General features: G+C 34.7%; 1 protein-coding gene across 1 annotated transcript in view; it reads left to right on the top strand.

Moving 5' to 3' along the window:
• Positions 1 to 24,560, top strand: part of LOC6032521 — a 290,364-nt gene that overhangs the window by 41,228 nt on the left and 224,576 nt on the right. The gene's annotated exons all lie outside the window — the stretch shown is intronic.

Raw genomic sequence — 24,560 nt, 5'->3', positions numbered from 1 at the left:
TTGTTGAGTAAATCAAAATAGACCGATGTTCACAATGGGGAAAATTCTAAAACTTTCAAAAAAATAATCACGTGGTTACTGGATGGTCCCTTTATGATAAACTGATTTATGTGAGGGTTCATTCTGTCCTTCGTGATAATGGAATAATACAAATATATTTTTTTTACTTTGAAAATGCTTGGGCCAATCAATTCACATGTCCTTGTACTGTCTATTAATGTCTTATAATAAAATCATAACCTACAGTTGCTCAAACTAACAAAAACTATGATTTATTTTGAAACTAAAATTTCGTGACGTTGCAACGCAACGAAAAACCCTGTTTTCAAAAACAGTGCGTTGCAACGTCACGAAATGTAAATGGTCTTTAAATTTTTTTTCGAAAAACTAATGATTGCATTCGATTTGTTGGCCAATTTTACACTAAAAATGGAAGAAGAACTCCAATTTTGCCATTTAACAGAGCAGAGTTAATGGCGAAACATGAATTGGGTCAGGATTGAGAAAAAGTCACATATTCCCATATTCCCCTCTTAAAAATAGAATATTTGCTTAAAATAATGTTTCAACATTGTTTCTTATAGGAAATTTAATGTACTTTCCGAATCTGTAATAACATCTGTACCTTTTCAATGTATTTTTTGAGTTACAGCCGAAATACTGAAAAAAGAAAAGTCAAAGCGTTGCAACGTCACGGCGGAATGTGTCATATATATTTTTTGTATTTGTAACAGACGAAACTATTGATGCATAAAATGGTAAAGGGCAAAAGAACTTCTTTTTAGCAACTCTTCGGCGATCAACAAAGTTTTTTCAAATCGGCTCCCCTCCCACTAACATTTACACACAAGATCCTCTGTAATTTCTCTTAGTTTTAAGAAAAATGTAATTACAAAAGCCGACTCGGTCCTAACCAGGTTTCATTACCAAAAAGGACCTTATAAAAATAATTTTATGAAAATAAAAGTTTTTTCAACTCGAGGGAATTTTCTTAGCCCCTAAAAAAAATTTAAGGTGTTTATCCCTCATGAATAATAAAAACTTCTTATTCTTTTAATCTTTTTTTTTATTCTGAAAATATGTCTGAATATCTTTTTCAAAACAATATTAAAATAAAACAACACGGGTACACTCAACCCCCGGTGGTTGGTCACTTTTTCGTTTGACACTTTTTTAGTTTGTACCCCGTTGGTTGATCAAAGTCAAACTAAAAAGTGACGAACTGTCACTTTTTACACGGCGCTCACGCATACTATCAAAACAAACGTTTGGTAGTGTGTGTGAACTCCGTGTAAAAGGGGTGTCAAACTAAAAAGTGACCCCGTTCGTTTGACAACAGTTGGTGTCAAACCATCGGGGTTTGAGTGTATTAGATTGTTCAGCATCATGCACTGATTGCATAAACAATGCAAAAAGTTGGAAAAGGATGATTTTTTCAGTACGAGTCGTACATTTATTCAACAAAGGTTCGCCGAGTTGTATAAGTACGACAAGTTTTGCAACGAGTTCCATAAAAAAATTGCAATTCCGAAAAACAAATTTTGAACTTCAACTTTTCAGCATCCATTTCTGTGCTGAAAAGTAGAAATTTTCAGCATTTGTTTTGAAAAGTGTTTCTATTCGATTCTGTTATTTTTGGTAGAGAAAAGTAGGCTGTTTCGTCGTACTGGAATGACAGGAAAAGTAAGTAGTTTCAGAACAAAAATGCAAAAAGATTAATAAACATATTATAAACTTTCCTAGTGAGCGCGACTAAAGTAATGTTTAGTGATAAATTGTAATTATGTTTCCTAAATTTAATTCCTACCACTTTCCCGAAGACAACGAGTCGATCAGAAATTAGCTTATGGTACGCATTTGTATAAGTTCTCATATTCTTTTTGTTTGAAAAGCCCGATCAATTTTACAGAGACTTCCATTGAAAAATTGATTATGCTAAAGAGCTTCTTTTGATTATGCTAAAGAGCTTTTTTTTTGAAAATATGTGGAAATAACTCATCACGAAAATTCATAATCTTAAACTTTAAATTTCATCGCTCAACCCATCGCCCTTCAGGCGCAATCTAACAAGATCATCGTTCAAAAGTTGCCTACTTCCAGGCAACTACTAAACCGAAAAATTCCCAACACTTTTCCCCCTCGAATACCGGAGCGGTCATTGGTCCACCCCGTCGTCGACAGCTCCTCTGCTTCTGCCCATTGCTGCCTCGGTAGCCGGCAGATTCTCGAACAATGCAGATGTTTGTATAATTTATGGACTTTCTCACACATAAATTACATCATCTAGTGGTGTGGTGTCTAACTTTTGCTTCTTCTTTTTCTTCTTTTCTCATTTCTCACCACACGATGCCGGCTATCAATCCTGCTCCAATTGGGGATGATCTTTTTCTGCCTGCTTCCACCTCTTTGCTGACTGTTGTTGTTGGAAGAGCTGTGAACATAAAAAGCAACATTATGCTGCAAATGCTGGTATGCTGCGCTCTTGAGGAAGCAAAGAGCCTCGCGAGAGGAGGGCTAAATTGCCACTAGACCGGGAGGATTATCGTAAAAACAGAAGTAATCGACGAAAGTATATCGTCACGGTGGAAGTTATTGCTGATTACGCACTACCGCGGGAGTTTTCCCTCTGATTCCGATGGTAACATGTAATTCGGCAATCGGTAATGGATCGTACACGGTGATAAAATTTCACGGTCACGCGGATCGGATTAGCAGCTATTACGATTTGTTTTTGTGGCTTTCGCACAATTATTACTGAACATAACCTCAATGTTTTGAATCTCGAATCTACAAGCCTAAATTAAGGCGAATACAACTTTTACCCCGATTTTGACGTAGGTCATCCTTTATGGAAGAGGAATGAAGAAACAGGATGATATCCATTACACCTGCTTTGGTGTAGACATCCACGAACACGAGGTTCAGCAACTTCACGAAGGTGGTATGCCGGAACGTAGACCTACCTCGAGGGGGCATTTAAATGCCAGTGAAAGGGTTGAAGTTAGTTGAAACGGTGAATTTATTGAAATTTATTATGAAATCTTCAATAATGTAATTCTATTGGATGTAAAATTTTTAAACAATTACGAGAGTAACGTTAAAATTAGTAAGTGAGAGACTGAGTGCACAGTAAAAAAAAATCATGGTAATATTACATCCGGGAAGGGGTACATTTTTTATGTCAGAAAAATGTGTAATTTTACCTCTGAAAATGTGCAGTTTAACCACTGTTCTGTTTTAATGTCACTTTTTAAGTATAAATTGAGGTAAAATTAAATCTTAAAAGAGGTAATATTAAACCTTCCAAAATTACAGCTACAAAACATTAACATTTTTTTACTGTGTAAGTGAGTGAATGAGTAAGTGAGAGACTGAGTTAGTGAGTGAATGGTTAAGAGACTTAATAAGTGAATGAGTTAATGATTGAGTGAGTGAGGTACTAGGTCTATTCCCGTACTTGCAGAATAGCAGAATTTCTGCAGCTTTTCTTTTCAACTCTCTCTTTTGCAAAAGTTCTGCAAGGAGATATGCGGCAAAACTTTTGCCTGTGTAGCGCGTTCCAGTACCTTTTCTGCAATATTTACAAAATTGAGTCGATTTACGCAAATTGGATATTAAAGATTTTTTTAATTATTTCAAAATATTAAAAAAATGATTGACAAAAATAGTTATTGAAAGCAGTTTACCTCTAAATCTGGGGCATTATTTTTGTATGCAACTCAATATTTTATTTAAAAAATCGACCATGTACCATTTATTAAGTAACTAGAAATTATAGATTAGACACAATTCAAAACTGTCAAATTAGGTAAATTATTTTAGAAATGAGAGTTGCAGGTACGTTAATATAATAAAAAAACGTTACTTAATCCACCTTTAGGTGGTTGGTGCCTTCCTCACATTCATAAAGTCAAAACATTCAGTAAAAATAGCAACATTCCCCCTTAACATGTTTAACAAATCAACTTTATTACTCATTTCTTTTGATAGGGTTCGCAGACCTTCAATATTTCTGGCTCATCGGCAAGGTCTGATAAAAAACCTATTCAACGATAGTTTGCATGGAAGATTCAGATAATATTTCTATCACAATATCTGAGATCCGGCCTCCAAAAAGTGTATAAATAACACTTAAGTGCTAATAACTTTTGATAGGGTTGTCAGATCTTCAATGTTTTTAACTCATTGGAAAGGTCTTTTTAATACCTTTCTGAAAATGTATAACATGATAGGTTTTCTTGCAAAACAACCCTTTTTACAATCTTCCGGACATACGCCAAAATCGTTTTTTTTAACATAACTTTTGAAGTACTTAAATAAACTTGCTGATTTCAAATAGAGACCTATGGGACCCCAAGACGGATCGAATGAGACTAATGCGGTCAAAATCCGATCATCCAGTCCGGAGATAACCGAGTGACATTTTTTTGTCCACCCACCTACACACATCCACACAGACATTTGCTCAGAACATGATTCTGAGTCGATATGTTCACGTGAAGATGGGTCTACGAGGTCAAATTAATTAGTTCATTTTTCGAGTGATTTTATAGCCTTTCCTCAGCACGGTGAGGAAGGCAAAAACTAATTAAAAATTTAAAAAATTAAGGATGAAAATTTTTAAAACTCAGATCCTCAAAAATCCAAATATTTTAAAACTCGATTTAAAAAAATTCAAGAGTTTGATTATTTATGAGATCAGTATATCAAAAATTGATCAACAGTTAAAAATTCAAAGAAAATATAATTTCAAAAATTGAAGTAAAACTTAAAAAAAATAAAAATCAAAAATTTTAAAACTCGAATATAAAAAATAGAAACAGTTTGTATCGAGACTTCGTTCTCTATTATCCGAAGATCTCGTTAAATACAATTTCGAATCTCCAAATTCCTAAATTTGAGTTTCTAACCTAAAATTTGTTTGAAATTTGTTTCCAAAAATGTGTTATTTTTATGATTAAAGATTTTTAAGAAAAGAATACAAAAAGTCTGAATTTTTAATAAAAATTATTTCAATTTTAAAGAAAATTAAATAGGATGTGTAAACAACGTGACATTTTTTGAACAAAAATCAATTATATAATTAATTATATTTATTTTTTGTTTGACATAGTCTAATATCTCCTTTATTATTCCTTCATTGAAAGTTCGACAAATATACATCAAAATTTTTGGTTCATATAAAAATACAAATTGGTAGCACCATTACAGGTACAATGTATTATTTGACCATTAAATTAACCTATTATTTTAACACACATAATTAGTCTGTTCAAAATCAATTGAAGATCAAAAATTAATCCTTGAACAAATATTTATTAGAAATTTATTCAACTCAAAAGAAATGTGTCCTCTAAAAGAAAAAAAAATATAAACAAAATAGTTTTTTATGATACAAATTGTTTATTGTAATATTGGCTCTAGTTATCAACTTTTTATCAGGTTAAAATATTAACCCTTAAAAATATTAAATTCCCTATACGATTACATTATTGAACTAAGCTTGAAATCGGTCACATAATAAAATCGATCCCAATAAAACCAGACATTGAAAAAAACTACCCCAAAATCCATCAATTCGAAATATACAAACGTCCCTTCAAAAAGACTACTTCAAATTACTAAAATAATAAAACATCAAATTTATAACAACTGGAAATAAAATGCTTGATTCCAACCAACTTGCAAGATTGAGTAAGTTTATTTATTTATTTTTTAACCCATTAAGGCTGTTTCGGCTCTAGACTGAGTAAGTGAGAGACTGAGTGAGTGAGAAACTGAGTGAGTGAATGAGAGATTTGTTGAGTGAGAAATTGATTAATTGGAAGAATGAATTGGTGAGACACAGAGTATGTGAGTAAGTAAATGATTTATTAAGGGGTTAAATACATGTAAATTGGCAAAAATGCCAGAGGTTGGTATGAGCACACACTTACATTTTTTGTAAATCTGTTTTCAGGGCATTAAAATATACATTTTCAACTTTTAACTAAATCGGCTCAAAATTTTGATGAAGACTCGTTAAACCGGTTCCGTGTGCATGACGAAGGCCGATTATCAAAAAGTTTATTTAAAAAACAATATTTTTTAAGTTTTTTATATTAAAAATCGTCAGTTTTTGATTTTTGTATTTTTTAAAAAAGCAAAATTTAAAAATCGGGCTTCGTCATGTACACGGGATATGTCTTGAGAGTCTTCATCCCAAACTTCAACTAATTCGGTTCATCCCATCTCGAGATATCGTGGCACCCGTAAATAAACTCTGGGTTTAGAGAAAAATGCTCACAAAGTTTGACAGTTCGCTTTGCGCATGGCAAAATTTCAAACTTAAATCGTCTGTTACTCACTTGAATCAAGAAATATCTTCATGAAACTTTCAGGAGTGATTGAAAATAATCTTTTAGTGGAATTAACAATTTTGCCGTAATATGAAATTTTGAGATTTTCTACATGTATGTAACCCCTTAAGTGATTGAACGAGTGAGATATTGAGTTAGTGAGAGACTGAGTGATTTAGTGAGTAAATGATTGAATGAGTGAGGTACTCAGTAAGTGAGAGACTGAGTAGTGAATGAGTTAATGATTGAATGAGTGAGATACTTATTAGGTGAAAGATTGAGTAACATTATTTTTTTTATTAGAGAGCCTTTTAACCCATTAGGGCTGTTTCGGCTCTAGACTGAGTAAGTGAGAGACTGAGTGAGTGAGAAACTGAGTGAGTGAATGAGTAAGTGAGAGATTTAGTGAGTGAAAAAATGGTTAGTTGGAAAAATGAGTAGGTGAGACACAGATTATGTGAGTTAGTAAATGATTGAGATACTGAGTTAGTGAGAGACTGAGTGATTGAGTGAGTGAGATACTGAGTAAGTAAGATACTGAGTAAGTGAGAGACTGAGTTCGTGAGAGACTGAGTAAGTAAGAGACTGATTAAGTGAGAGTCTGAGTAAGTGAGTGAGTAGATTATTGAGTGAGTGAGAGACTGAGAGAGTGAAAGACTGAGTGAGTAAGTGAGAGTAGTCAGTGGAAAATAGATTAATTCGAAGAATGAGTGGGTGAGACACAGAGTGTGTGAGTAAGAAAGTGATTGATTAAGTGATTGAACGAGTGAGATACCGAGTGAGTAAGATACTGAACATGTGAGAGACTGAGTGAGTGAATGAGTAAGTGTAAGACTGAGTAAGTGAGAGATTTAGTCGAAAAGAAACTGATTAATTGACGGAATAAGTAAGTGAGATACTAAGTAAGTGAGTAAGTAAGTTATTGATTAAGAAATTGAACGAGCGAGATACTGAGTAAGTGAAAAACTGAGTGAGTGAGAGACTGAGTAAGTGAGATACTAATTAAGTAAGAGAATTAGTAAGTAAAAGACTGAGTAAGTGAGTGAGTAAATGATTGAGTGAGTGAGATAATGAGTACGTGAAAAATTGATTAAATGGGTAACTGAGTAAGTGACAAATTTGTGATTGATAAAAGTGAGAGAAAGAAAATTTGAGTATGACTTGACTAGTCAAAGTCTGTCAAACTATGTTTTGTCCACGACCAATATTCATGAACTAATTCTATATCTTGCCAACCCCAGACTTCACCACTGACCCCTACCATGACTCTTCAAAACTGCTGCTGCTTCGTTTGCTCCTTTGAACTCGCGTGCTTCACATGATTCCTTACCCAGGCTACTGCTCTACCTCGTAATTCTTTACAAAGTCTTCTCCGTCTACTTCGTCATCGTCGGAATCTCCCAACCTGCCCGAAGGCCGGAAGGCTTCTTCTTACCTCAACTTCTTCGTGTTCTTCTTTTACGGCGTGAACATGATGGACGTGTGACGGCGCCGGAATTGGGTGCTATTGCAAGGCTCGACCTCGACGTCAGCTCGATGCGAAGGAGCGGAGGATTGAAGAGGATTTAAAGTTGGTTGGAATTAGCCTGTCCGGGGAACGACTTGCGGTTTCTCGCTGGGCGAACCTAAAGTGAACATGCAAATGAGATTAGCTCGGGAAGTGATTTGAAGTACGTAAGTTGCTGGATTAAAGGATCAATTACACGGCATTCCCTTAGATTTTTCTGTGATTAGTGATTACACCCAGAACTGGGTATCGGCATACGAGAGGATAAAGAGCACAATTCGGTAGTAAAATGGTTCTGTGTGCGGACGGAGAGGATAAATCCCGAAATTACCGAGAGTACTTTACTCATGGTTCATCTTCAAAAAAAGTTCATCTATCAAAAAAAAGTACCGGTACCGAGACTCGAACCCAAGACCTTCGGCATATTGAACCGTGCCTTTGCCGTATGGGCCACCATGGTTCGTTAACTTGTCCGGTCATTTGTCCATATAAGCCACTCAATAGGATGAACTGTTCCAATGAACGAATGAACACGCGAGAGGACTATACTCTCGCAAAATAGTACTTTCCCCACGTTTCTTTTCGTGAGGACTATCCCCTCGTTCTTTAACTTTGGGTGTAGTTATTGAACACATCAAATTTGCTGGATTTTTTTTCATTCGGTCCAGCTTAAAAAAAATTCTGGTAGATGCAAAAAAGGATTCGTTTACAGATAAGCTCAAAAGTTTTGGCTTACATCGGAAATCAAGTTCTTGACATTCGACCTCTAGCGGATACATTTGGAAACTAGTTTTTCTAAGCTTTTATGAAGGCTTTTTGCATGCATTCAGGCGCAATAAATAACAAACAGCAAGCCTCTGACGGAGTTTAGACTCAATCTAATTTCAACGTTACGTCCAAAGATCTTCGTATCACGAAGATCATCACCCTTACTGAAAATCTGTAACGATGGTGTTGACTCCGCCGCCACACTTCTCCATCGACTACCAAAAGATAGCTGCGACGGTTTTATTATGCAACACGTGCGTGGGAGTTTTCGCACTAAAATAAAGGAAGCAGACACAAGCCACCTTCTCCTCGATAGACTAGCTCGCGCACTGAACTAACCTAATTTCCCGTTTCTAGCCGCGTTGAAGCTGCTTCAATTTCAAATTTCACGCCATCACAGTCGCCCCCTAATCAAATGCAAACACTAAACGGAAACTTCCGGCCGATGCAGCGCCGCACCAACGAAGCCTGAAATTACAATTCACTCCCGCCCCAACCCCCCTCGAAAGAACCGGCCAAGTTCTGTGCAAACAATCTCCGGATTCAATTTAACGAAGAGCTGCAAACAATTCCGAGTCCTTTCACCGCTGCGCCGTGGGCCACGTGGCACTTGTTCTTCTTCGTGTTACAAGGACCTTGCCCAAATTTCAGCTGAGCAGCTGAGTCACACGTGGGATGGTGCAGTGTCCTGAATTTCGGGGATATTGGGGCTGCGTCAACGCCAGGGCCACGGGATCGAAACAGCTGGACGAATCTCTGCCAAGTCGGCAGTCGTGGAGAATTTCCCTTGCCCCCTTAAAAAGGTGACCATTCTCCAGAGAACCTCCCAAAATCGAGAGCGGTGAACGACTTTTGGCAAGGATTTTCGACGGTGTTCCAGCCAGCAACAGCAGCAGCAGCCATTGCATCATCGTCCTCGTTGGGTGTTCCTGCCCTATGCCAAGGACTTTCTTTGTCAGCACCGCGCGCGCCACTGACTATCGAACTCTTGGCTGGATTGTGCTACGGGGTGAATTCCACCATAACTAACTTGGCTGGCTCGGGGTATATGGTGCTGATGTTCTTGATGGGGTGCTCGCTGCTGCTACTGATTTTGGGTGGTTGGTTGGTGATAAAAGGCGAAGATTTTCAAGATGTGGTTCGAGGGAAAATGGCGCGGTTTTGGCATTCTGGTGGACCGTGTTTTACAATGATGGATAATTGTGGTGTCTTGAATTGATGTGGTGTAAGTTCCATAGATTATTACTCTCTTATCTCTTCAATGCATTTTGCAGTAAGCAAAAAGAAAAGACTTGAAAATTATAGAAAAATCTAAATTTCATTTCATTTACTGAAAACAGATATGTCTTGGATTCGCGCAAAAATGTACTTGCAAAATCAAGAGAATGAACTCTCTGTGGTGATCGATGTGATCGATGTGATGATCAGTTTTTTAACGTAGCAATTCAGTGAAAAGTTTAAGATAAAGTTAATATTCGGGGCACTTTTAGAGCTCTTAAAAACTTTAGTAACAGTCATTTTAAGCAAATTTAAAACATAAATATCTCGAAAAATCGCAGGCCAAATTGTAAGCGTCACATCGCATTCGAAAAGGGAGAATCGCTGAACAAATCTCAAGGGTGTTTTTCTTTAAAGTCGAGATATCTTCATTTTTGAAAATGTCTAATTTTCAAGGGAAAAGTGTTTGGGACCACCCTAACGAAATTCAATAAATGTCCAACTATACGTTTTTCATGTAATTTTTGTCCGCTGTGTCCGAATCTGTCCAAATTGGTACACAGAAAAAAAATCATGATAATATTACATCTGGGAAGGGGTACATCTTTTATGTCTTTTACCTCTGGAAATATGTAATTTTACCACTTTTCTGCTGTAATGTCACTTTTTCAGTCTAAATTGTAGTAAAATTACATCATAAAAGAGGTAATATTCAACCTTTCAAAATTACAGCTTCCAAATTTACATTATTTTTTACTGTGTACGTCAAAATACAAAAATGTTTGTTATTTAGAGCTCTGAAAGTGCCCGAACATGAGCTTTCTCTATAAATTTGCCCTGAATTGCTATGTTTAAAAAAAAAAAAAAGATTTTTGAAGGTTAGCTCAGATGTTTTCACTAATTTGGTCGTAGAAGGCGTAGATTGCGAGATAAAATCTTGGTGTCTTGGACAAAGTTGCTTGGATTGGCAAGCCCAATCAATTTCTAGAATACAAAAAACTCCCAAAAATATTACTGAGCAGTTCTCTACGAAATCGGTCTATTTTTATTAATTTTAATTTTTGATTTTTTCATTCCGGCTACACAGGGATGGAAAAATCGCGTAAAAATCAATTTCGCTTGCGAACTTTCTTCACCCGCGAAAGAGAGAGGAGGCAAATCACGCAATAGAAAATCGCTTCCGAAATTTGCTAAAAAACACTATTTTTATTTTTTTATTTTTTGATATGTTTTAAGTTAGCTATTCTCAACCTTCTTCTAGGCTGGTACCCCCTACCGTGTAAATAAAGTAGGCCCGTTACCCCTGTTGAGAATCGCCGTTTTAAGGGACATGCCAACTTTTATGAAATTTCTAAGTTGTGTAAAAAATCTTTGACCGAGCTATGAATTTTTGAATCAATTCTGATTTTTTTTCAAAAACTCGAAATATTGTTTGCAACAATTTTTCAACTTCACTTTTCGATGTAAAAATGAATTTGCATCTGCTAAAATATTTTTGAAAAACTGAGAAAATTCTCTATATTTTGCTTTTCAGCAAATTTTTGATACGACTTTTAGGTGCTGAGATATTGCCATGCAAAGATTTAAAAACTGGAAAATTGATGTTTTCTTAGTCTCACCCAATTTTTTTTAATGCCGATATATCAGCAACTAATGGTTCGATTTTGAATGTGAAAATATGAAAAAATCGTGAAATTTAACAATCTTTTCGAAAACAATGTTTTCAATTATTTTTTAAATCAAGAAAAACATTTCAATTGGGCGTAATATTGAATATTTGGCCCTTTTGAAATGTTATTTTTTTTTTTTTTTTAAATTTATTTTTTTTAAATAATAAAATGTAGTTTTCAGAAAATTTTACGAAAATTTCCTATTTTAACATTGAAAATTGAACCATTAGTTGCTGAGATATCGACATAAGAAAATTGTGGGTTATTTGGCTGCCAAATTTGTATGGAAAATAATTTGGACAAATAAATGATGCAAAATGGCTCCTTGGGTATGCCGAAGGCACAAAAAAAAGTTTCTGACGGATTAAAAAATACAAAAAAATATCCAATAATCGAAATCTCAGAGAACTGCTCTACTAAAAAGTTAGACTTTGAAAATCACCATAATCGTGAACTACCCTAATGTTCAACCAAACCAAAAGTTGCCCCTTTTTATTTAAATTTACAACTTTTTTGAAGACACCAATGCTAAAAACTTCACAATTTTTTGGAAAATCCATTTTACACTTAATTTTGCAATCTGGACCACTGTGCAATACTCAATATAAACACCCAAAATTCAGAGTCGAGATAATCGTTCTCTCAAAATTTATTGAGGGCTCAGTGCCAAAATCGATAGAATAATGGTACTAACTCACACCATCATAACAAATGAGTTCATTCGTTAGTTGAATCAATAAATCTCCAACAAGTGTCATACATCGACTTCTGACTTCTCCTTGGTCACCAAGCTGTGGTGGCCGAGGCAGCTAAGTCATTGGATTGGTTTGTCAAAGGTCTCTGGTTCGATTCCCGTTGTCGAAACTTTTGGTTTTTTGTTTGACGGATGAACTTTTTTTTCAAATGAACCTCGAGAGAATAGTTCTATCGCCCATCTCGAGCTGTGTTCTCTGCGTCCATGAATGGTACCACTATTCTCTCGACTCGAGACCATCATTCTCTCGGACTTGCGCTGCCAGTTTTGGGTGAAGATTTAATGTAAACTTGTCTGGAAAATCGATTCCCACTATCGGTTTTCGATAATTTTGACGCTTAGACCACCTTTCTAAAAAACAGTTTCAGTAAATGATTTTTGTATTTTTCAAGGATCATCCTGCGTTTTCCGTGAGTCTTTTTATAACATCTTAGGCTATTTCCTCAAAATGTTTGATCCAAACAAATCGAATGAAAAATCTAATAACATTGGCTAATGGCATTCTTTAGGTCTCAAATAAGCTGTTAACATCAAAACATTCGATATGTTGCATACAATTTTGCTAGATATTCAACAAAAATTTTGTTGAATCAAACCTCGTACAGGCTGACTCTACAAAATATTTTTCTGCGTGTTGTAACCCATCACATCGTGGCACAAACAAATCTTGCTCAGATGTGCATTTTCAGTCTTTGTTCACTCTCTCTTGATGCAAACGCAGAAGCAAAAACAACTTTGCAGACGTGAAACTCGAATCAAGTTGTTTGTTTTTAGTTTGTACCCCTTTGCGCAAGTAGTTAGTGCGAGGGAACGGGTTGCAACACTCACAGTGACTTGCACAGTGCACATCTCGACCCCGGGGAAAATGCACTCTTTGTAGTCTGCCCCTCGACTCGTCCGGATCTTCCGGAAGGATGCGTGGGTTCATGGAATCCTCATCCCAATCACCCTCACCACCAAACCCCTTGAAAACGCTGACTCTCTCTCTCTCTCTCTTCATGCGCCAGCTGCTGTCATGGTGGCAAAAGTCGAAGGCGTCGTCGTCGTTGTAAAAAAGGTCCTTGGACTGCTTGCTGACACCAGCGGAAACGTTGGCCGTCCTCGACGGAACTGGGTCAGGATCACGAAGCGAAGGACTAAATTTAGCACTATTAGTCACTTGTGGCGTGAAGAAGTGGGCGTGCGAGTGAGTGAGTGGGAAGAAGTGGGGTCGGTTTCCCCTTCTTCTTCACTTCTCCGCATGTATCACCATCGTCATCGTTTAAGGGGAGAAAAAGTCGTGCCAAAAATAAAGAGTGTAAGGGAGGGTGTGACATTGTTGGGAATGCTGGATTGTTGGAATTGACGAAATAAATAAGAAAATTGGACAAATTTACTTTACTAGGTCAGTAAAATGACTTTGAGCAAAAGTTTGACAACATCTTTGTGCGAAAAGGTACTCAATATAACATACTGCAATGTTTTTTTACACAACCAACGGGAGTCAAACACAGCACTTACAGAGAGGACGGAAGCCGTAGTCCGCTCGGCTATCAGACCGCTGAAAATTAGAATATAGAATATATATATGAAAAATCATTAAAAAATTATAGTGTTTTAGAATCGGGATGATGTCAGCCATTTATTGCAATTATAATCGATTTTCGCAAAAAACACTTTTTTCAAAAAACCATACCTCCACGCCATTTAATCAAATTTAAACTGTCTTAGGCGCAAAAGAAAGGTGATTAGTTTGGATATTAGGGAAAAATAGTAAGAAGTTTCAAAAATCTAGCTTAACATTTGAAAAGGTCGTATGAAAACTTAAAATGCTGTTTTGAAGGTCTCGGGTCCAAAGAACCTATGTCTGAAAATATTTTTACCTGATTCCTCAGAAAATTTTACATAACTTATCAAAAAATGGTGAAGTTATGTTTTCAATTTTCTGAGACACGATTAAAAAAAATAAAACTGGGTTTTTCGACGCACCACGTACAAAAATGGGAAAATGACGAAAACGGCAAATGCGACCTTTTTCACTAAAACTTCGATAACTTGAAAATTTCAGCGATCGAAAAACTCAGTTTTTATTTTTTTTAATCGTATCTCAGAAAATTGAAAACATAACTTCACCAGGCCGAGACCTTCAAAACAGCATTATAAGTTTTCATACAACCTTTTCAAATGTTATGCTAGATTTTTGAAACTTTTTACTATTTTTCTTAAAAAGACAAACTGATCACCTTTCTTTTGCGTCTAAGACAGCTAAAATCGGATTCAATGACGAGGAGATATGATTTTCAGGAAAAAGTGGTTTTTGTGAAAATCGACGAAAATGGCCATTTTTTGGACCACCCTAACACGACGTAGGTCATTCTAATGGCCAAACAAAAAAAAAATACGGGGCTAATTATCGTGGCCAAGAAACCCCCTGACAAATTTTGAGCCCAATCGGAGAACGTTTTTTCGAATCATGTTGTTTTCGTGAGGAATTGCAGTACAGTCGACTCTCTGGTTGTCAATATCCAAGGGACCTTCGAGGAAGAGAATCATCAGTTTACAGAACGATGCAAAATGAAGACTCGATTGAAAATATGTTTCTCTTGGTACCCAGCTATGAGAGAGAATCATGGCAACGTCAAGCAAACAAAAACAAGTTAATGTCAAACACCCTTCAAAGCTTCGTTTCGCAAAGAAAAATGTCTATGCAAGCCATGAGATAGCTACAATATTGACAACCGGAAGAGATTTTCAAAGAAAACAGAATCCAAGGGACCGTCGAGGAAGAGATCCTTCAAGCAAGAGAAAATATCGAGGAATAAAGCCAATCGAAGTATGCAGTTTGAAGGGACTGAAGAATTCATCGATAGATGGAGAAATATTGATATCGAGAAGATCGACAGCCAGAGAGTCGACTGTATATGAAAATTTTCACAAAAATATGTATTTTTCTTGTATTTTCAAAATGCATTTTTTTCTCAGTTTTCAACAATATGGGTATCAAATGATCGGGAATTTTTCATACATTTCGATGGTAATAATATTTTTTGTGAAATAGGTACTCTAAATTTTCCCAAACCTACGTCTTTTTAAAAGACTACTTTTTGTAAAAACCTAAATTTTTAATAGTTTTTTGAAAATACGTAGTTTTGAGAAAATTTCGAGTGTTTTCCAAAATCAGTGTTATTAATTTTGAAATTGTATGGAAAAACCCCGATCATTTGATACCTATTGTATAGTATGATTTTATTTATTTTTTTTTTAAATACGTCATTTTGTGAAAAAATCCCTTTTTTCTAAAAAATGTTATAACTTTCGAAATGTATGAGGAAATCCCGATCATTTGATAACCATATTATTAAAAAAAAATAATTTTTAGTATTGTTTTAAAAAAACTTAGTTCTGTGAACATTTTGAGTATTGCACAAAAAATATTATTACTATCGAAATGAATGAAAAAAATCCAATCATTTGATACCCATATCGACAAAAAAAAATTTTTTTGTTTATTTTTCAGAAAATACGTTATTTTGTGTAAAATTTTGAGTAGAGTTTTTCCATTTTCAAAATAGAGGAAAAAAAAGGTATTTTTGTGAAAATTTTCATAAAATTATATTTGCAATGGGTAGCTGACATCATCGCGATTCCAAAACAATATAATGTTTCGAAATTTGGATGATTTTTCATAGGATTATGGACAATTAGAACGTCAAGTTTTCAGGGGTTTTAAAATTCCCGAGAAACGGGAAATTTTCAACAAATTTTCCTGGGAAATCCAGGGAATTCCCGGGAAATTTGAAATTTATCAAATATTGTTCTGATCCTGATTCTGATTAATATTATTCAACAAAATTGTATTCAATAGCAACTTAAATGGTCAAAATATGTTTGAGATACAATGAATGCTTTGACTGCTTGTTTAAAAAAAACATGCAAAATTTGTTCAAATTAATAAATTGAACTGGGAAAAAAATAATGCAGAAAATATGTTTTTCATGGCAAATATTTTTTTTCCAGATCAAGTCATACTGGTTTGAGCTCATGAATAAATAGATAAGCATTGAATTTACCTTAACAATCTGCTATTTTCTTGAAATACCATTTTAATGCATTAACAACTCAAAGTTTGAAAATATTTGTAGCGAGTTTTTGAAATATGTTTGCCTACCTCGGGAACTTTTAACATAATATGAAGTAGTTTTTTTTAATGTTTTCTAATGATTCAGCCCAATAAATGACTTCGGTAAAAAAATCTAAGCAAAAAAAAAATGTTGAGTAGTTTCATATTTAAACCTCTTACGCCCTTGGTAGCAAATATTTTCCAATGTTTTTGTTCCTCGGCTCTGGCCGGGCTCGAGGGAGCAAAATCATACAATAATATAAAATACAATTTTTTTCTTGAAGTTTCATGTCATTTATTGATCCTTAACTCTTATTTTGACCATTGAAGTTGTTTTCCTGAACAAATTTGTTGCAAAACGTTAATCAGTACCAGCATCAGAACAAATCTATTATCAAAAAATTTAAAAATATGAAAGCCCCTGGTGAGGATGGCATTTTTTACATTTTAATTAAAAAATTACCAGAAGCAACTTTAAGTAGCTTGGTCAAAATTTTCAACAAATTTTTTGATTTGGTATATTTTCCCAGTAGTTGGAAAAATGCCAAAGTAATTCCAATTTTAAAACCGGATAAAAATCCTGCTGAAGCCTCAAGCTATCGGCCCATTAGTTTGCTTTCATCTATTAGTAAATTATTCGAAAGAATAATTCTTAATAGAATGATGACGCACATTAATGAAAATTCAATTTTCGCTTATGAGCAGTTTGGATTTCGCCTTGGGCATTCAACTACTCATCAGTTGTTGAGAGTTTCAAATTTAATTCGAAGCAACAAATCTGAGGGCTATTCTACTGGCGTTGCTCTTCTAGACATAGAAAAAGCATGTGACAGTGTTTGGCATAAAGGATTGATTGCGAAACTGAAAAGGTTTAATTTTCCGATTTATATCGTGAAAATTATTCAAAATTATTTGACGGATCGTACTCTGCAGGTGTGTTATCAGAATAGCAAATCTGATCAATTACCTGTACGTGCTGGCGTCCCTCAAGGAAGCATTTTGGGTCCAATTTTATACAATATTTTTACTTCTGACTTGCCTGATTTGCCCCCAGGATGTCAGAAATCACTTTTTGCTGATGACACAAGCATCTCCGCCAAAGGCAGAAGCCTTCGTGTCATCACAAGAAGATTACAAAAAAGCTTGGATATTTTCAATTCTTATTTGAAAGAATGGAAAATTACTCCAAATGCTGCAAAAACTCAACTTATTATTTTCCCTCACAAACCAAGGGCTGATTTTCTTAAACCAAAAGTCATCACATTATAAAGATGAATGAGGTTAATTTAAAGTGGGAGGATCAAGTGAAATATCTTGGACTTGGTTTTGACAAAAACCTTACTTACAAGGATCACATTGAAAGTATCCAGGTTAAATGTAACAAATATATTAAATGTTTGTATCCACTTATAAACAGGAATTCTAGACTTTGTCTCAAGAATAAACTGTTAATTTATAAACAAATTTTCAGACCTGCCATGCTTTATGCTGTGCCGATCTGGACAAGCTGTTGCTTAACCAGGAAGAAAAAACTTCAGAGGATTCAGAACAAAATTCTAAAAATGATTCTGAAACTTCCTCCCTGGTTCAGCACCAGTGAACTTCATCAATTAGCCGAAGTTGACACTTTGGATGTTATGTCCAATAAGATAATTGATGCATTTCGACAAAAATCATTGCAGTCTTCAGCTGTATTGATCCGCTCTTTATATAGTTTATAAGTTAGCTTTAAGGTATCCCTTTTCCCTTTTGTACATGTAGGACCTCCTACATTTGAAATCACTGAATAGCGAAAGCTACAATATTTCATGAATAAATGAAAGTTGCTAGTATTTAAAATTGAGGTGAAAAGTCATCGTTTGTGATTGGACACTCAATAATATTTTAACTGAATGAATGTACATGGAAAAGAAATTTGAATAAATATAAATTAAAAAAAAAGCATCAGAACAAATTTCAATAAATTATAGATTCCTCGGGAATTCTCGAAATTTTTCGGGAAATTTGGTGAAAATTTTCCGTTTCCGGGATTTCTGTAACCCTGAGAAATTGAACGTTCTGTTATAATCAAAGAAGGCAAATTTTACAAAAGTTTAATTTTTGATCAATGATAATTAGTGAATAGTTGCTGAAATATTTGGAAAACTCGATGTCGAAACATATTTTTTCAAAGTGCAAAAATTAAGACATTTCATAGACCATAATTTTGATATATTTATATATTCTGATATTAAATACACACACATATTAAATTCGTCCCTGAATTCCCTGAAGGAACAGGAAGTCCAAATTATTCTTTGCTATAATTTCGCTGAGAATCAGTGGATGTGTTTTTAAAATGAGGATATTGTTGTAAAAACAAAAAGAAAAAATATTTTTTTCTCAAGATCTAGATTTTTTTTTTAGATTTACATGACATATTGGGGTGTAATATGGTTGTATGGAAAAAATAAAGTTTTTCAAATTTAGTGAGCACAGCACTTTTTCAGCTCCTTTTGGGGTCCTAATCAACTCCCCAAAGTTTGAGACCGATTAGTTTAGTCCTCACTTTGCGCAAAGCGATTCAATTTTTCATATAAATTTGTATGGGAAAAACCAGTTTTTTGGATTGTGATATTTATCAAATCCACGTTTCATGCTATATAAAAACCGGACTCATATTCGGATGCTCTGGAATGTCCTCTACAACTTTCCCGAAGAGAATATGATGCTAGCTTGCCCCTAAAAAAAGATACAGCGTGTTCAAAATTCGTCTAAAACGTGTTTTTTGCTCGAAAATCACGTTTTAGACGAGTTTTGAGGACACTATATCTTCTTTCAGGAACAAGTTAGCACCATGCTCTATTCGGCAAAGTTGTAGAGCACATTCCAGAGCATCCGAATATGAGTCCGGTTTTGATATAGCATGAAACGTGGATTTGATAAATATCACAATCCAAAAAAAATGTTTTCCCCATACAAATTTATAAAGAAAATTGAATCACTTTGTGCAAAGTGAGGACTAAACTAATCGGTCCCAAACTTTTGGGAGTTGTTTAGGACCCCAAAAGGAACTGAAAAAGTGCTGTGCTGGAAAATCGATTTTGATATTACACCCTAATGACCATTGATCATTGATGAATAAAAGATGTAACTAGCGTATTTTAGCATTCCAAAAATGTAAGGGCATATTAAGTCAAATAAAATGCAAAGACTCATCTTTATCAAAGTCTCACAGAATAGCACAATATCGTAAAAGTAAAGTAATCAAAGATCGATATTTTTAATTCCAATATTTAGTTCGAAGAGATTCGGAAATTTTTGGAGTTGTTTTCTCTTTATTCTTTTTTTCTCTGTTAAAAACAATTTTGTTTTTTAAATCAAAGAGAATACATTTATTATGAAAGAGAGTTAATTATTTCATGAGAAGAAATTTAAAATTTTTTAAGACTAATTAGTTATTTAATCATATTATAAGGATATGTTTCTACCACTGTCCCAAAGTCGTCACCATAGATCGTGCCACCATCACTTTCCGTCGTCCCGCTTGTTGTCCTGAACTAATGAAAAATGTACCCAACTACACATCACCTGGGGATATTTATGAAACGAGTTTTCCCTTCCCCCTCGGAAAATGACTTTAGCTCAGCTTTTTTTTCCTGCTGCTTTTGGTTGTTTCTTTCACTAAACTTGTACATCGTCGCCCGAGGGCTGCGGCTGCTGCGTCGGCTTGGGCAAAAAGCTTCTTCGCAGAAACTGAGCCAAGTTTAGCTCGGAAAAGCAGCAGCGTGAAAAAAAAATCCCCCCCTCACACTAGACGTAAACAACTTTTTTCTCCTCTCCTTGCTCGCACCTGCCAAGATACCAAAAGCTTAAGGGATGAGCCTCGGAATGAGAAAGAAAGGAAGAGTAGCGGAAAATTCGAGCGTTGCAACGTTCGAGAAGCAAAAGTTGAAGGGCCGAGACATGACAAACAGCCATCGGGATTCATTAAACTCTCAGCGTTCCTCCCGTATGATAAGAGCAGGAGGGGGAGGTGAGGTTCGTCCTGAAAATGACACAGAAAGTGTTTTGATAATACCGACGATGACGACAGCCGACCGTCGTGAGGGTGAACATGAGGCCAACAAGGTTTTTTTTAAAGAAAGTTGTAGGCACTTCACCTGAGAAACTCAAAAAAGGTCGTTGTCAGCTGTGAATAATGACTTCGCGGAAAGGAAAAAAAAAAGTTTTCTGAGAATATTCTAACAGGTTGTCAGCAACCGTTTGTTGTGGACTTAGGAAGGTTTTGGCAAAAATGATTTTTTGTGTGTTTAAGGCTTGGGTCAAAAAGAGTCAAATCTGTTAAGGGATTTTCCAACTTATTTTACTTGTAAATTGGCTTTTTCTACTCTTTTATCAGACACTTGTTTTGGGTTGTCATTATGATACAACGTAGTTAAAAAACTGTTTGAAAGAGCGATTCAGAAAGAAACAGGAAAGAGCGATTTACATAAAAATCCAAAATATGACCAAACATCGTTTTTTTTGGCTCGATTCTGAGGGCAGATTCAGATTCAGCGGGCAAAATTCCATGGAAAAATATATAGTTGGATAATTTTTAAATTTCGTTAGGGTGGTCCCAAACACTTTTCCCTTGAAAATTAGACATTTTCAAACGAAAATATCTCTAGTTTAAAAGATCATCACGATAATGATTCTGCGATTTTTTAGTTCTAATTCACTTGTATTGGAGTCCTATCAACATTAACACCTAAACTACCAAGCTCGAGAAAAAGGGGGCTTTTGTTTGGAAACTCCCCCTTTTTCTCGAGCTTGGGAGTTTAGATGTAAATGGGCCTCATCGATTGGGAAGCTCCAAATGAATTTTTTTTCGTGAAATGGCTGAATTCATTTGCATTATTATTCACTCGAAATGTGCAGGAATAAAAAGTTCAAAACAAGATATTATCCTGCAAATTGATGCTCTCCGTTATGTACAATTTTACACATAAAAAAAATCAATTCCCGTAATCGTCAATTATGTTCATGAATTTGAGAACTATGAAGGAATTTATTGATGAGTCTGGTGCATTTGCACTAAAATATGAGAATATTTTCCTTAATGGTTCTCAAATTCATGAACACAATTCACGATTTCGAGAATTGATTTTTTTCTGTGTAGCCTTAATAAAGTTTCCAGTTCGAAAATTATTATTCAAGTTATAGCAATTAAACTGTTATACAAAACAGTTAGAAAGAAATCATCTAGAAATCGATGCTTCTGTGCTTTCTTGTTCTAAGCTTGCTGGTTTTCCTATCTAGTTAGCATAAGAGAGAGAGAGCACAAAGACATCGAAATGTTGCTTTTGTTCTGCACAATAAAGTGATCGTAAGATTTATGATAGGACTTTAAAAAAAACTAATATCACTAACATTAAATGGGGTAGTCAATCATCAAAATTGTTGACTTGTTAGGTTTTTTGATTACCTATTAAAATCAATTTTCAGAACAGGAATATATAGCTTTAGAGCAATTCTCTACGAAATCGGCCGATCTCGACAATTTTTATTTTTTGTTTTTTTTTATTTGGCTCAGACTTTGTGGGGGCCTTCCCTATGACCAAAGAAGCTATGTTGTGGCATTGGTTCACCCATACAAGTCTCCATACAATTTTGGCAGCTGTCCATACAAAATTGGTACGTATATATTTAAACAGCTGAAAATTTTCAAGGAATTTTCTGATCAATTTGGTGTCTTGGGCAAAGTTGTAGGTATTGTTAAGGACTATTGAGAAAAAAATAGGTACACGGAAAAGAAAATTTGCCGATTTATTAAAAAACTTTTGTTCACAAAAAACTTAATTTCCCAAAATAAATTTAGGGGACAAAAACCCGCAACTTTTGAGCCATAGAGAAGTATACTCAAAATATCTGACACCGAGTTATGATTTCTTAAAAATAGTGATTTTTGAAAAAAAAAAGAATCAGAATTTCATACAAATAAAATTATGAAATTTTTAATGTTAAATTGAATTTGCTTTCGAAAAGTACTTAACAGATTTTTTTTGAAATTTTCCGATCGTTTTGAAAACAATATTTTCAATTTAAATCATGACTAACATTTTAAAAAGAGCGTAATATTGAATGTGTGGCCCTTTTGAAATGTTACTCTTGATTCAAAATTTTCAAAAGTTTTGTTTTCGAAAAGATCGGAAAATTTCACCAATGTTTCATATTTTAACATTGAAAATCGGTACATTAGTTGATGAGATATCGACATTAGAAAATGGAGGGTTGTTTGGGTGAGACTTAGAAAACTTCAATTTTCCTGTTTCTTTGTCACTAATCCGTTGTATCTCACAAACCAGAGGTCAAATTTTCAATGTCTCTTAGACAATTTTACAGCAATTATTTTCTGAACTTAAAAAAAATCAGAAATGGTCACTCATGGTCACTATTCTTAAAAATCGAAAAACTGCAAATATTTCGCTGAAATCAAACTTTCGGTGGATATATCTTGAAAACGGAGCCCTTTATCAAAAATTCTGTAAACTATTTTCGTTTGCAAATTCATTTTTACATAAATAAATTGGTCAATTTTTTTTTGCATAAAATTTGTTTTTTTTTTTTAAATCACTATTTTTCAAAAAATCATAACTTGGCGGTTTGGCCATACTTCTCTATGGCTCAAAAGTTGCGGTCCCCTAAAACATTGAAAAAAAAAACTCTCGAAAATCATTAAATACGTATTTTGAGAAATTGAGTTGTTGTAAAAAAAAGTAAATAAAAAAAATCGGCAATTTTTCCGTGTACCTATTTTTTCTAAATAGTCCTCAACAATACCTACAACTTTGCCCAAGGCACCAAATTGATCAGAAAATTGACTCAAAAGTTACAGCTGTTTGAATTTTACGTCCCAGTTTTGTATGAACAGCAGCCAAAATTGTATGGAGACTTGTATGGGTGAACCGATGACACAAAAACGCTTTTTGGTCATAGGAAAGGCCCCCACAAAGTTTGAGCCAAATCAAAAAATACAAATAAAATCCATTTCCGGTTTTGGAAGAGAATTAATTCAGGGTTATGTTTTAGAGTAAAGTAATGTTCGAGGCATTTTTTTAGCTTTAGAGAAACAAACATTTTATTTTTTGAATTTGGAATTAAGGATCAAAACTTACAGCCATTTTAAGGTTAAAAAAGATGCAAATCTTAAACTCAAATATCTCGAAAATAAAGTTACATTATACCACCTCAGTGATTGGTGCCTTACTCCCCTTACTCCTAAAATTAATTGAAAAGCTTTCTGATTGTATTCAATTGCGCCTGAATATATGCAAACAAATAGCGTATAAAAGCGATACTGACGTTTCTGCTATAAAAACCATAACATTTATTGCAATTTTCACCCTTTTTGTATCTGTCAAAATTATGTTATAGCACAATAGCTCATAACTTTTGATAGCGTTGAGAGATCTTCAACGTTTTGTGCTCGTTGGAAATGTTTTTTGATTACCAATCCAACGATGGGTCGTATGATAGATCCGGACAACTTTTTCATCCAAATTTTTGAGATCCGGCCTCAAAAAAGTGTATGAATAACACATAAGTGACCATAAATTTTGATTTAGTTGTCAGATCTTCAATGTTTTGGACGCGTTGGAAAGGTCTTCCAAATACCTTTCTAAAAATGTAAAACATGACGGGTTTCCTTACAAAAACCACCCTTTTTACAATCTTTCTGACTTAAGTCAAAATCGTTTTTTAGCATTACTTTTGAAGTACTTAACATTCCAACGCCCAAGGCTCCAAAAAAGTTGGAACGGTTACTTCAACTCGCTGGTTCTCGGCCATTACTCAACCAATCAAAATTATTCTTCTTTCCAGTGATTTGTTAGGATGTCTAGATGATTCTAGAAATTTGAAGAACTTAATTTGACCAAATCTGTAATTTTTGCGATCAAAAACATCGCGTGTAAAATAAATTCTCCAAAAATTCCGTCGTTTTAAAAAAAGGTGGAACGATGTTTTTGGTCGCAGAAATTACAGATTTGGTCAAATTAAGTTCTTCAAAGTTCTAGAATCATCTAGACATCCTAACAAATCACTGGAAAGAAGAATAATTTTGATTGGTTGAGTAATGCCCGAGAACCAGCGAGTTGAAGTAACCGTTCCAACTTTTTTGGAGCCTTGGGCGTTGGAATGTTAAGTACTTCAAAAGTAATGCTAAAAAACGATTTTGACTAAA

This window comes from Culex quinquefasciatus, chromosome 3 (genome assembly GCF_015732765.1).
Source record: "Culex quinquefasciatus strain JHB chromosome 3, VPISU_Cqui_1.0_pri_paternal, whole genome shotgun sequence".
NCBI classification, from domain to species: domain Eukaryota; kingdom Metazoa; phylum Arthropoda; class Insecta; order Diptera; family Culicidae; genus Culex; species Culex quinquefasciatus.
Note: the sequence above shows the minus strand (reverse complement) of the source record. Positions and strands in the feature narration are given on the sequence as shown.